The sequence below is a fragment of the Enhydra lutris genome, unplaced genomic scaffold (assembly GCF_002288905.1).
Source record: "Enhydra lutris kenyoni isolate GAN:26980312 unplaced genomic scaffold, ASM228890v2 scaffoldscaffold32, whole genome shotgun sequence".
Taxonomy (NCBI): domain Eukaryota; kingdom Metazoa; phylum Chordata; class Mammalia; order Carnivora; family Mustelidae; genus Enhydra; species Enhydra lutris.
In genome coordinates this window covers 22,301,858-22,317,748 of record NW_019154116.1, presented here as the reverse complement: position 1 = coordinate 22,317,748, position 15,891 = coordinate 22,301,858, and positions in this window count along the sequence as shown.

Genomic DNA, 15,891 nt, shown 5'->3' with positions numbered 1-15,891 from the left:
ACTGGAACAAATTCTCCATACCTCTTAGGAAAAAAAAAAAAAAATTCACACCTCTTAGAAGGAAGGAATCCTCTAATACCTTGACATCAGACTCCTAACTTCTAAAACTGTTAGACAACACATTTCTTTTGCTTATTGAATTTTAAAATGGCTACTGTGTTTGCTTTTTGTAAAATAATCTCATGATATATTCCCAGTAACTTTACAAAATGTCTTGATGTAATATCTGTCAAGTGGTGACTTTATCACAACTTATATATGAGCCAAGCCCCTTAAGGAATGTGAGTAAAATGTTAATGTTTATAAAGAATAGATTTTAAAACTATTTAAAATGCATATATTTACATATTCTGGATATTAGATGAATTCTACTATCCAATAATAATTATATACTATTTGGAATTGAGTTTCATCAAAATGATGAAAGATGGTTTTCTTTCTTTTAGAATTGTAAATCTGACAGAGCAGGGCCAGCAAATGGGCAAATCAAACAAACCACATATTTTTGTAAATGAGGTTTTATTGCAACGTGGCCACACCCATTTGCTGACTAGCATTGATGGTTGTTTTTGTGCTACAATGACAGAATCGAATACATGTCAAAGAGATAATGTGTCCCACAAAGCACAAAGTGTTTATTATCTGGCCCTTTACAGAAAAAATTTACAAACTCCTAAAAATAGGTGATATGTAATACTTTAATGGACAACTCTGATCACTATTTGTTTTCAGTAGCTTTATAAATATATATTTGGCTTTTTTAATTTGGTCTTTGTCACTTCCTTACCTATTTCCTTCACCAATATTTATATAATGTCAAGGGTTTTTGTCATTAAATTATAATCATCTCTTATCTTGATTGAAAGTATTTTCTTAATAATGTTTTCTATTTGACAGAACTTTTGAAATATGTAAGTTTTAGTTTTTAATAGTTCATTCATTTCCTCCAAAGCTGCTTTTTTCTGTCTGGTTAAAAATATCTCACCACTGGGGCGCTGGGTGACTCAGATGGTTGGGCATCTGCCTTCCAGTCAGGGTCAGGTCATTATCACAATGAGGTCCTGGGATGGAGTCCTGCATCTGACTCCCTGCTCAGCGGGGAGCCTGCTTCTCCCTCTACCTCTCCTTCTGTTTATGCTCTCTTTCTCTCTCTCTCTCTCTCTCAAAGGAATAAAAAAAAAAAAAAACCTTAAAAAAAAAAACTTAAGAAAAAAAGAAAAGCTCACCAGATCTGGACAGAAAAAAGGATTATAATTTAATAAAAACAAAACTTTTAATTCACTGATATTTTTTGATAGTTATGGGTTTTGTGTCCAACTTCATTTTCATTTAGCTTATGAAATAACAGTTTATCATCTATTCAAATCCCATATAAAACTATGATAAATTTGTGGACCCTCTATTTTATTCCACTCAAATATTTGTCTATCCTTTTACCAGTAGCTTACTCTTATGATTAACACTGACTTTATAAATGAACTATGACACTTTAAACATATTGTTTATGCTGTTCAATTTTTATTATTATCATTTCAAGGCAAAAATTCTTTAAATGCCATTAGAAATACTTGTTTAAAAGTTAGAGGGAAATGACCTATGAAAAAACTTGAACCTTGTGTCTCACTTTAAAAATCTCTTCAGGCGCGCCTGAATGGCTCAGTGGTTAAGCATCTCCTTCAGCTCAGGACATGATCCCAGAGTCCTGGGATCGAGCCCCGCATCCAGCTTCCTGCTCAGTGGGAAGCCTGCTTCTCCCTTTCCCACTACCCCTGCTAGTGTTCCCTCTCTTGCTGTGTCTCTCTCTCTCAATTAAATACACAAAATATTTTTTAAGACTTTATTTATTTATTTGACAGACGGAGATAACAAGCATGCAGAGAGGCAGGCAGAGAGAAAGAGGGGGAAGCAGACTTCCCCCCTGAACAGAGAGCCCCATGCAGGGCTTGATCCCAGGACCCTGAGATCAGGACCTGAGCCAAAGGCAGAAGCTCAACCCACTGAGCCCACTGAGCCATCCAGGCAGCCCCTCAAAACAAAATCTTTTAAAATAAAATAAAATAGGGGTGCCTGGGTGGCTCAGTTGGTTAAGTGACTGCCTTTGGCTCAGGTCATGATCCTGGAGTCCCAGGATCGAATCCCCCATCGGGCTCCCGGCTTGGCAGGGAGTCTGCTTCTCCCTCTGACCCTCCCCCTTCTCATTTTCTCTCTCTCTCTCATTCACTGTTTCTCTCAAATAAATAAATAAAATTTTTAAAAAATAAATAAATAATTAAATAAAAAATTTTAAAAAACAAAAATTCAAAATAAAATAAAATAAAATCTTTTCAAATTAAAGTTGTTTGTGTAGGAGTCCATTTTGGTAATTTTATACATTTGGACAATTCATCATTTTATACTTCAATAAAATTTTAATCAGTACCCTCATTTGAGTTCTTTAATCTTTGTTGAATCCATCCTAGTTTCTCAAACATATATTTTTTGTTCTTTCTATTTGGTTTAATCAAACACATCCAAACCATCATGCTGTATGTCTTATATTTATACATCAATGTGTGTCAACTATTTCTCAATAAAACTAGAAAAAAAATTTAAAAGCAAAACTCCAATGAAAAGATTCAAAAAACACAAAGTGTTGATCTTTTCTACCTTTCAAAGTTAAAATTAAACTTTTTTGGTTTTTTATTGTATTTTTTTTTGTTTTCCAATACACTTACTTTTATTCATTGCATTTTATGAATACTTCTTGCATAATTTTATTAACTGATTTGCCATATTTTTGTGGTTTATTATTTACTTTTAATTTTGGAAGAATTAATTAGAAGTGGCAGGTCTTCGATTCACCTGTTGAATTTGTATTTTAAAAATAATTTTTACCTTCCCCAAAGGTGGTTTTGTGTTTAATATTGTAATTTATTTTGGTATTGGTTTAATTGCTTGTTTGATTTTGTATAGTCCATCTCCTCCATCCTTTATTTTTCATTTGGAGATCACTGTTTTGCTTACTTTTCTTTTTGGTTGGTGGATTCCTTAAGTGAACAAGAAATTTCTACTGCTTCCTCGAGTTTGTTCCCCCTGTAACCTGGAAGATGGGGAGTCTAAGGAGTAACGTTCCCAGGAGTGGTTTTAGAAGCAGTGATTTCAGCATGATTAGTGACCATGGTAGTACTAGGAAGAATCTCTTGTACTACTCTATATCCCAGACTTAGTAGTCAAATGGAAGATTCTCCAGGCAATGAAATACCAGCAGTTCCTTCCAGAAGTGTTAGTGAAACTGGAGAAGCCTTTTCTTTCAAGACCCCTTGCAGGGAGAGGACCAAACTCACCCATTTTGGATTTGTGATGTTCAGAAGATAATTTTTAATAGTATTAGATACTCCAGGTCTCTTTACAACTGTTGAATATTTCTGTTCAGTTGATAAATTATTTTCCTTATATTCTGTTTATCTGTGGGCACTTCACCATGAGTCCTGTGGATCACTGGCTTGACCCCTGAGGTCTATCCAAAAGGAAGACAGATTCAAGAAAACCTGCAGATAGTCTTGGCAGCTATAAGCATTACAAAAAAAAAAAATATTCCACAAAAACAAGAACTTCAGATTTATAGTAATAAAAAAAAGTACTCATTGGTTTTAAAACTGAACTGAAAAAAAAAATGAATCATATTACTATATAGAAATCCAGAGTAAAGAATAAAACATAATTTTTTTTAGGTATCCAAGAATTAGAAAAGAAAATTATCATTTCCTAAAGTTTACATATACTTCATAAAATTTTCCTACTAAAGCATTTTTTTTTTTAAGATTTTATTTATTTATTTGACAGACAGAGATCACAAGTAGGCAGAGAGGCAGGCAGGGGAGGGGGGAAAGCAGGTTGAGCAGACCCCCAATGCGGGGCTCGATCCCAGGACCCTGAGATCATGACATGACCTGAGCCAAAGGCAGAGGCTTAACACACAGAGCCACCCAGGTGCCCCCCTACTAAAGCATTATAATATTAACATGATTCCACTTCAGATGGTAAAAATATGAACCTAAAACCTAAGTGTGATTTTTTTCCAATATTACTTCCGCTTAAATTCTTGAACCTTTACCAAAAAAACTATTTTTCCCCTTTTGAAGATTATTTATGTTATCTGGTATTTTACTTAAATAAAACTAACATTTTTTTTCTAAAAAATCAACAATTTTTTAATATTTGCTACATAGTGTCTCTGTGAGTGCAAGGAATATATCTCTTTTTATACATTATTGAATTCCAAACACTAGCATAATGTCTGGCATAGGATGAACTTTTAATATATTTACTTTTGAACACTGAAATTGTATATCTAATATCTAAAAAACTGTCAAAACAGGAACTAGTGAGACATGTTTTAAACCTTACCTAGAAATAAAATATACTGTGAGAAATTGTTGCCCATGAAACTTGGCAGATTCCAAAATAAATTTCTACAAATAAAAGTAAATTAACTACCTTTTAGAAACGAAACAAACAAAGAAAAAAAAAGGCAACCCGAAAAACAGATTCTTAACTATAGAGAACAAACTGATGGTTGGAGAGGGGAGGTAGGTAGAGGGATGGATCAAATGGGTGATAGAGATGAAGAGTAGACTTATCATGATGGACACTTAGTAATGTATAGAATTGTTGCATCACTATATTGTGCATCTGACTAACATAACACTGTAAGTTAACCATATTAGAATTAACATTTAAAAATAACTATATTTAATCACATAAAATAAAAATATCTTATGAAGATAAAATAATAATAGAAGTTATAATTATTATAGCTATAAGTTTTGAGGCCATATTATGTACCAGATGTGTGCTTGATGCTTCATGGGAATTACACATAAAATTATGTACAACTAAACACTAATTACAAGAAGAAGGTGGGGACAGATTAGAGTATAATGAAAGTGGTGAAAGTGATATTTTAAATTTGGCAGCTGATTAACTGTATTAAGCTGAAAGAAAAAATAAAACCTCAACAGCTGGGAGACTGGTGACATTTTTCATCTTTGGCCAAGTATGTGTTGCTCCAGAAGAGAACAGAGAGTGGGAAAAAGCCTTAGGCTAACTATCACTGCATCCAAATGTGCTTGGAAGGGCATAAAGTATGGATTATTTATCAGATTTTAGCTTAAAATTAAATTGGTATTCCATTGCATTCTATGTAATATAAATATGTGTATCTTAAACATTTCTATGTCACAAATATGATAATATAAAAAGCCAGCTATCTGGTTTATATCTTAAATTTCTTATATTAAATGACAGATTTGAGTGATCATTAATTTATGAATTATAATACAGTACGTTGGAGTCATTATTTGAAAAGCTGTGAAAAAAAAATATCTAATTGTGTTTTGGATATGATATAAGTTTTTAAAGTAAAATTAGATTTTTACAAAGTCAGTAGTAAAATGTATTTCACATACAGTAAAATTTAAATTTAATTGAAATTTATGTAACAACCACCACATCACAATTGTTCCCTTGGGCCTCTTTTTAGTCAATCTCTCCCTCTAACCAAACCCTGTCAGCTAGACTTTTTTGCTGAGATCATTTCACTGTTTGTTTTTTTTTTAAAGATTTCATTTATTTATTTATTTACTTTTTATTTAGAGCGAGTTTATGCACCCAAGTGGGGCCGGGGTGGGGGAAGGAGAATAGAAGGAGGGAGAGAAGAGAATCTCTAGCACACTCTCCCCATGCAGGGCTCAATCCAAGGACCCTGAGATCACAACCTGAGCCAAAACCAACAGTTGGTCACTTAAATGACTGAGCCACCCAGGTGCCCCTATTTCATTATTTTTGAGACCCACCTATGGCTGCATATTATTAGTAATTTGGTCTCTCTTACTGTCAAGTAATATTCTATTGTATGGATACATAAAAGTTCATTTATTCATTTGTCAGTTGAGAAACATTTAACTTTTTGGCAGTCTGGTGATTATGAAAAATGTTACTATACATTCAAATAGAGGTTATAAATTTTCAGGTCTCTTGGGTAAATAATTAGATATAAGATTAGAGTGTAATTGGGTAAATATATGTTTAATTTATAAGAAATTGACAGTTTTTCAAAGTAGAGATCTATTTCAGACCTCCATCAGCAACATATGAGAGTATCAGAGCACATTTTGATCAATATTTGATTTCATTTTGTTGATTTTAGCCATTCTGATAGTGTTTAGTGATATCACATTGTGGTTTTAATTGTCATTTACTTAGTAACTAATGATGTTCATCTCTTCCTGTTCATTTGCAATCAATATGTCTTCTTTAGTAAAATGTCTGTTCAAATTCGTGTCAAATTATTATTGCTTTCTCTGTATATTGAATATATATATATTGAATATATATTAAATATATATACGTATACATTATATATATATGTGTGCGTGTGTGTGTGTGTATAGGCTTAATTTTTCAGTTTTTTAACAAGGGTCCTTCAAAGCAAAAGTTTCTAATTTTGGTGAAATACAATTTAACAATATTTTCTGTCAAGATTTCCCAAATGTACGAAAATTCTGCCTTCTGAAATGAAGACACATATCTTGGAATTATTTCATTGGGAAAACAAAAGACCAAAAAGTGAAATTTGCTGGGAGTGTCATTTTTGTCACCAGGTATGACTTATAACAAATACGTACAAAAATGTTATTGTCTTTTATGTTGTCACAGTTATAGAATGTTTGCAGACTATGAATTTATAAATATATCCATAGTATTAAACTTCCATTATTATTTTTCAAGATATTCTAGTGTCCAATTATGAATTCATAAGATTTTGTCTGCATGATTTACATATTTATATACTTTTACATATTTTACCGTACGCTAACCGAGAACACAGGCTCAGGAGTCAAAGAGCTTGAGTCTCAACCTTCAATCAGCCTTTTTCAAGATGAGCAGCTTTAGAAAATTTACTTAACTTTGGGGTATCTTTTTTGACTTGTCAGCTAAATCAGAGATTTTCAGACTTTCACAGTTCAGAGTGTCCTTAGCTACCACTCTTTTGTCCTGGCACAAGTAGATCAAAAGAAATACCTAATATCAGTTCCATTTATTAAGTAGTGCATTCTGTCAACATTAGAAGTATTTATGTCTTGACATAATGTCATTTAAATAAATGAACTCCCCAAATTAAAAGAGAAATATTATTTAATTCTTAAATAGTTTTTCTATTATGTAGAATCAGTAACAATAGCAAATATTTTCTTTTATTCAGTATATTGCTTGTTGCATTACAAAAAAAAAAAAAATACCAGTGCTTACTATATACTATTCACCTAAAATACTAGACTCTGATTTGACACCACCATTCTCATTTCCTCTTCTATACTGATTTTTGCACTGTACTTGCCTTTTATATAAAGACATCTAAAAACCCAGCTTCCCCAAAATTCATCATTGAGATAAGTGTAGTGCAGTCTAATCTTAAAACAATGGTTTCTAGCTGGTAATTCATATGATGTCTGGCAAATCTCAAGTATTGCTGCATCTCCCTTTAAATTTAAAATACTCCCTGTGAGTTTTCTGGGTGTCTTGGAGGCAACTTTGTACTCAATTTGGAAACAATGGTATTAAATGGAGATATGAAATGACCATATCAAAGATTAAGAAACAGAGAAGACATTCCCTGTCTCTCTCTCTCTCTCTCCTCCCTTCGCACACCATTCCATTTTTTTTCACCATTCTACTTTCAAGTTCTAATAGCTCTACCTTCAAAATATTTCTCATCATTCCCATTTCTACATCTAATAAAACTAGTTATTCAGAAATATTGACTATTATTCTCACTTCTTTACCTGACTAAGCTTTTCTCCTTACCCTGCAAGACTAACATTTATTAATATCCAGACCCTGGAGGGTTAGTCCAGTGACTTGTCCTAGTAGATGCATAAGAATTGAATAGCTTATGGCCTGAAATACATGTCTAGTGTCACAAAATATGCCCAAGCTGAAGAATAAAACTTATATATCTACATTTTCCATCCAGTACACTGTTTATCACAATGCTAAGCTATTAAACATTTTCTCAAAGCACTATTGGTAGACAGCATGACAAAAAGGGAGGGATGTTTTTGTCCCATTGGAGTAGAAACTACACATCTCATCTATGTCCCTAAAAAGAGAGTAACTCTTGTTTGACTTCAGCAGCAACAGCCCTATCTACAAGGTTATCAGTCTGTGATGCTGTAGATAAGTCCCATCCGTGATGATTAAACTGTATATATCCTTAAAGAAATATTTTATTAAAAATTAAATTAAGTTACATACTGAGACATTTCATAAGGAATACTTTAATTAATGTTCAGTTATAAATACATCCACTTTTATATTCTGATTCATTCTCTGAATGCAGCATTACTTTGAAGTTTAAGTACCGAGATTTAAATGTGTTGTCAATTATTTTAATTTAATTGCAGTTTTGTCAAAGAACAAATTCTTATGCTTGCCATTTTTTAAAGATTTTTGAAATTTTCCTTATAGTCTCACCCATGCTAAAATAGTATGTTCCACATGATTGAAAATCATCCATGATTCTATACCTTGCATATGGTGGTTTCTATATGTATCTTTAATCATTGTTATTAATTGTGTTGTTCTAGTTATCTAAATCTTTATCATATTTTTCTGCCTGATCTATTATCATGAGAAAATCTCATATTCTGATTGTGCAATAGTTTTTGTAATTATGTTGATTTTTTTGCTTCTTATATTGTTGAGGTTTTATTAGCTGCATATTACATTAGAATTGTTATAACTTCCCAATAACTTAATATTTTATTCCATTTTAGTGATTTATTTTATCAATATCAATGGAATTTTATATAAGATGATTTTATCTAATATTTATAGGACTAACCCAGTATTATTTGATTTACATTTACATGAGATACTTGTAGCTATTTATCTATCTACCTACCTACCTACCTACCTATCTTCCATCCCATCTTTTAACTTTTCTATATCATTTTGATTTGGATGTATCTTTAATAATCTGAATATTAGTTAATTTATATTTTTAACTCAGTCTTTTTGTGAGTTCGTCTTTATTATCATTACTGTAATTTTAATCATTTCTACTATTTTATTTATACTATTACCCCTCATTTTCTGTTTTTCTTCTTTTCTGCTACTAAATCGATCAAATTTTCTGTTTCCTTTTCCTTTAGTTACGTGCCCCTCTCCTGACTCTCAACTCTAAAAGTTTGGAATATCTACATACTATCATTTTTCATTGAGTGTTTATCTTTTAAAAACATCATGAATGCTTTTTTTAAAGGTAAAAATGTAGTATCTCCCCCCTTCAGCTAAATAATATAAGGTTCTTAAAAATCTTCCTGTGTTACATAATATTTAGGTTCATTATTGTAATGTCAACATATTCTGCCTTCAGAGTTAACATCTTTTAAAATTCTTATATGTTGAGCAATTTGTTTTCACCAGATGTCTTCTTACATTGTATTCCTTCTGTCTGGATTCAGTGTTGCTCCTTTTGAAATGCCATCTTTTTTGTGGTTCATTTGTGTTAGTGCTATTTATTACTGAAAATATTTTGTGTATGTTTAAGTCAAGTAACAGCTTATGTGGGTATGTTAGGTTCTGGGTTAGTATTATTTGATTTCAGCCCTTTAATCATTTTTTAATTTTTTAATCATTTTCTGGCTTCCATTTTTGTTCTTAAGGAGCATGCTGTCATTCTAGTAATCTGCATTTTCTTTGGAGTTGCTTTTTAAAGTTATTTCTCTGTCTAATTGACTTGTTAATATTAATTTATATTTACTTACCTTTCTACAAACCAACTATGTTTTCTTAGCCTTATTATTTCTTGAAATATTACTTTTTGATATTTTTCATCTCTAGACTCACCATCCAGAGTTTCCATTACATGCTCCAAGGCTTCTACTTCTTCTTTTTAAATGATTTTGAAACATGATCTTTTGAATCATAGTATGATGTTATTTCCCATCTTTAAACTCTCCAAAGCTTCCCATTGAACTAAGTTTGAAACATAAAGCTCTACTAAAATTACAGTTGCAATCAAGCCATTGCTACATAGCACATCCTCATCTCTCATCATGTTTCCTTCTCTCCTGATGATCCTAAGTGGTCATATCAGTGACGTAACTAAAATGGAAAAGCATTACCAGAAAAGTTTATTTTCAATTAAATTAATTGTGTTATAATGAAAAACAAATATAGCTGTTGAAAAATGTAGTTATTGTTTAACACCAAATTTTAAAAGAAAAATTGATTAAATGAGTTAATCAAAAGCAAGGGTTCCACCAAATGTCATTTTATCTTCTCAGTCATGAATAGTGCCTGGCACAAGGTAGGTGTTCAGCACTGACTCAAAGAAATGTAATTGACTTCAATGGAATAGAATTTTTAAAGAATGTTGTTTGTAGGTATTAACAAGCATATGGATGGATATATAAAATATTTAACCTCAAAATTAGAAATGTGGAAAAAATGATTTAGAAAGATTTTAGAAAGTGATAATGAGAATTTTTAAAGGCTACATAAATGTAGTTAACACAGCAAATTGATTAAGCTTAAGGTTTTTTAAATTGAAATATATTTGGTATGTAATGTCATATAAGCCTAAAGTGAACATCATTAAACTTTGAGTTTTCCTAAAAGACTCAATTTTTAAGTTTACTGGATATTCTGAGAAAATGAAATTTTAAAAATCAGAATATCAGTCTTTGATATGAGGTAGCCTTACCTTCCTTTCTTTTCTACACAAAATAATGGAATCTATGTTAGCTCATAGTTCAGATTTCCATGCATAAACTATACTGGCAATTACCATAAAAACACAGAGTGCCTAATAAAAACGAATCCACTGTTTAGAATAAAACTTGCCTGTTATTGAAGTCAGAGTCATCACATTTCTTCTACCCAACTTCTTGAATAATAAAAATCTACTTTCTTTAATGTTCTGAGAATTTTCTTTCTGAAAAACATAAAGACATATTATCATGCAGAGGAAAAGGTCTGAGCTTCTATTGTGAATGTGCTGCAATATTCCATTTAAATAAAGTTGATTCAGCACAAGTTTTCTAGATACTAGCAATTTTATAGTTTGAATAAATGTAGGATAGTTGCCTGGGTTGACTCTCTCATTATATTCAGGCTTTCTATCATGAGAGACTGTCTCAGGATCTTTGTTAAAGTGCATTTTGGAAAGAAAGACACAATAAAAAGATATTATTACTTCTTTTCTTTTGTAGATGTGATATAAATACACCTTCAACTATTAACAGATAGTAGTCGTGGCTTCAAGAGGGTTCTATTGCTTAATAATTTAAACCCTCACATTATTGTATATAAAAAAATTTACTGGAGATTCGAATAATCTAGGATTTATAAAACTATGTCATTCAAGAATCTTCTAAAATGTTGAAGTCTGTATTCCTTATAAGGAGTGAATCAACATGCATGAAGATGGAAGACGACAATTCAAACAGTGGAGGGAAGCTAGAATCAGAAACAGGGTTGAGCCACAGCACCAGGACTGAACTATTTACACCTGGACTTCATTTCGTGTTGGTGAAGTATTCACCTCTGTGATTAAGCCACTGAAAGAACTCCTTTTCATTATGTATAGTTTAACATAATCTTAACTGACACAAAATTGATGGATGAAGGAAATAGAAAAAGTCCAAAGATTCCCCATGCAAACCAAAAATATAACCTTTTCTCATTAACAGGACTCTGCTCTTCTTACTATCTTCCTTTATCATTGCAATGCCTGTTTTTTTTTTTTAAAGATTTTATTTATTTATTTGACAAAGATCACAAGTAGGCAGAGAGGCAGGCAGAGAGAGAGAGAGGAGGAAGCAGGCTTCCCTGCTGAGCAGAGAGCCCAGTGCAGGGCTTGATCCCAGGATCCTGAGATCATGACCTGAGCTGAAGGCAGAGGCTTTAACCCACTGAGCCACCAAGGCGTTCCTGCAATGCTTGTTTTTGCTAGTTTTCTCTTAGCAAAATTCTAGCTGTCCCTTTCCCATTTTCTTTGCTTTTTGTCTTCTCCTTGACCCTTGAAGTTTATGGTAGACTCTTACAAAAATAATCCTTAATGCATCATGCATCCTCGTGTCTATAGTCATGTATAGTTTCTTCCCATGTTGGCTGGGATTGGCCGTGTGAATTTGTTTTGACCTGTGATATATTAGCAAATACCATCCAAGCATGGGTTTGAAAAATAATGATCATTGAGGATTGCCTTTTCTTTTGCTGTTTTTGGAAACAATTCCTCATATAAAAAAATCCCAGGGTAGCCTGAGGAAAATGTGTGGTCTGAAACAGCTAGAACCAACTGCCAGTTGGATGAGTGAGGCTATTTAAAAATATTCAGACAAAGACAAAGTGCTGAGTGATATTAGTTGAAACCAGCCAAAAAACTATCCAGCTGAACTCAATCTAAATTACCAACACAGGTGAATGTAAACAAATAAAACTGTTAATTTTAAAGCTACTTAGTTTTGGGGTGGCTTATTACATAGATAAATGATACAGATTTCTATAAGTGTCTTTTATGTTCTTCTATTATATGGCTGTATTTTTCCATCACTCTCAAACGGCTATCATCAAACTATACTACTTTTCTACTCTCCAGACCCTTATTTCCAACTCACTTCCCAACACCCCTATGAAAATGTTAACTATACAGGGACTTTAAACTAAATATATAATGTAATCTCCCTTATGGGTATTCCTAAATTTACCTTAGCTCCTACTTCTGCCCCTGTATACCTCTTATCCCAATAACTCAATGAATAGATGAAATAAATCTGTAGGTCCTAACTTCCTCTGTGTCGTTGTTTCACACTTCCAAATGGCCATGTTCTATCAATTTTTCATGAAAGAGCTCTTTAATATCCAGTTGTCTGCAACTCCATTGCCACTACATTGTTAGAATCGGCAATTAGTCAGGTTCTAGGAGGACACTGAGGTCAGCAACTAGGAAGTTATGATCAGCTATTGGAAACGTCAGAAGTCTTTTCTGGTAGCACTCCACAAGAAGCCAGATCAAACCAGCCAGGCCCAAGATGGAGGGTGCCGTAACAGGAAACCCCCAACCAAATTAGTAAGAAGAAGCCTGAAACCCTGCTTCTGCACTCCAAGTAATGGATATTCTGCCCCTAGGTAACAAATGATATTTAAAGATAGAAACCCAAACCCCTGTGTCAACACAGCATGCACTCTCTCTTGAGCTCTTCCATTATCATCTCTCAAGAGTGTACTTTTCGCTTTAATAAACTTTCCTGCTTATGTTTCTTGCCACTGTGCTGCATGTCTGTCCTTAAATTCATTCTTGAGACCAGACCAAGAACCTTCACCATCTCCTTCACGTCTGTCTGGGTCAAGGCTGCAGGACCCAGAATTTCCCCAGTTCACCCAACAACATCATCCAAGACAAAAATCATCTCTCTTTCTCTCTCTGACTAGGAAAAAAAAAAAAAAAAGTTCTGCCTATCCAATTTGCATAGAGCTCTTATTTCCTCTTCAATCTACTCTGCAAACCATAGCAAAATTAATATTTCAAATGCAGACACAATTAAATAATACTGCATTATATTCCCACTGTATTTGAACTAAACAAACCACATATTCGTATGATTGGGAAGTTTTTACCTGAGAATTTCCCTGTTCATTTCTAAACCATAAATTTCTGTCATTCTCCTCTCTCTGTATTTTCTAATGTAAACCATATTAAACTTATTTCATTGCTTTTAAGGTATCACATTGTTTTCTATGTATCTTTGCTTTTGTGATTATGCAATTTCATTTACAAAAACAAACAAAAACAAAACAAACAAACAAAAAAAACAAGCCACCTTCTCTCTACATCAAGATCTATTTTGTCTATCTTTCCTGCTCAGATTAAGCATCATTCCATTCAGGAGACTTTCAATGAATGATACCTCCTCCAATTTTTGGTCACGCAGATTACCCTTACTTTGCATTTCAAAGAGTGGTGTGATGAAAAATACTTAAAACCAGCTGGAGGGGATGGGTGGGTAGGAGAACAAAACCAAAATCTAAGCAAACACATTTTTATTTTAGCATTTGTTGATTTTTATGGTTTAAATAACCCTGCCATGGTTTTCAAGTAACTTAACATCAACTGATCAGCAAAATCCCTGTCCTCCAAAATGAACAATACAACCTGACCTCATGAGCTGTTGCATACCAGCTCCAGCACCACACTTTCTGTGGAGTCCCACATTTCTGTCAGGATGCCCAGTGCAGTGTCAAAGTGAAGGTCTCATGTTATCAAGATCCATCTCTTCCTTCTCACTTTTGTATTTCCGGTGGATGGCACAGTGCTCAAACCATAGGATATAACTCACAAAAATGTACTGACTGCAAGACAGAAGGAATGCATAAATGTTGATGCTTCCCTGGCTTTCAGATTTCCACATACTTAGAGGGCTAGATAGTGTCTGAAAGTAAACATCCACATACTTCTGTTCTGGACGACTCACATAAGCATACTTGGAAAAGAAACTGAATTTAATTTATGTAGGTTGAAAATGCTTAGCTGGCGATTCTGATTCAACCAGTGTTAAAATTCATTGTTTTAAAATTATGTATCTTGAGGATATACATATTGGTCAAAAAAAGATGGCATTGAGGAAATATTTAAGACAATTTTTAAATGGTATACAAGAGCTTTTGTATGCATGACTGTTTAAACAACTGAGCTTCACAGAGATTTAGTTGCATACCTAGTTAACTGGCAAAGAAAAAATTGGAACTAAATGATGATGGATGAGTAACCCAGTCTCTTTCAACTGCTCTATCATTTGTAGTCTTAAGTATTTGAAATAAAATGATCTTGATTACTGTAGAAAAGTTGCTTAAACAAGTATAATTTACTGGAGATTAGCTATAGAATAGGAAGTCAACAGGAGATTCAATGAGTATATGCACATTTTAGAAGCTTTGGGAGAATAATTCCAAAAGAATTGCACATGATCTGAGCCCCCATGAAACTGATGCTGAGGTATTTAATGTCCATTCTTGCAAGTTGAATGACAGTTTTGTTAATGAACAGTAAAATGATTATTTACTAAATTGCCATATTTTGATGATTCTAAGATCAACCTTTTTAATTTTCATGCCTCTAAAATTCATATACAATAACTAAAACACATTGGATTATAATTTAAATGTAACATTTGCTTCCATCTTAATAATACACACAAGCAGGGGCATCATCGATCTGATAAATTATAGCAATGATATCATGTCATCGTGAATACCATTTTACACACAGGAGATAAAATTACAAAAATGTCCTTTTTCAAAACCCTGTTCCAGGACAGCAAAATGAAAGAGTTAGAGGTAATAAATATTAGATCAAAATTAAAACAATAAGGTCAGGGGAACGGCAAATATAATTATGGTGCTTAAAATAGCATTTGTTCAGTTCCCACTATGGCTTTAAAGCATGAGGATCGGGACATTTAGAAAATGTTTATATACACAATCACTTCAATAGTCTACCTTCTTTGCCACATATTTGTAACATTTGGTTTATTATACAGAGGCAGACATAGAGAAAGATAGAAGGAAAGAAAAGGTCTGAAATTAAGCTAAATGTTAAAAAGGATAGGCATGAGCAATCAAGATAAATAATATTTCTAAAAATGTGATCTGGGAATCATATCCATAATAATTACCTGGCATGCTTGTTAAAAATGAAGATTCTTTGGCTGAGACCCAAACCCACTGAATCACAAAATCTGTGGATGAGAACTAGAAGCCTTTATTTTTAACAAGCTCTCCAGCAAGTTCTGTGCACAGTAGAGTTTGGAAAAAACCTGTTTAAGGGGAGGGAAAACAAAAATAAGC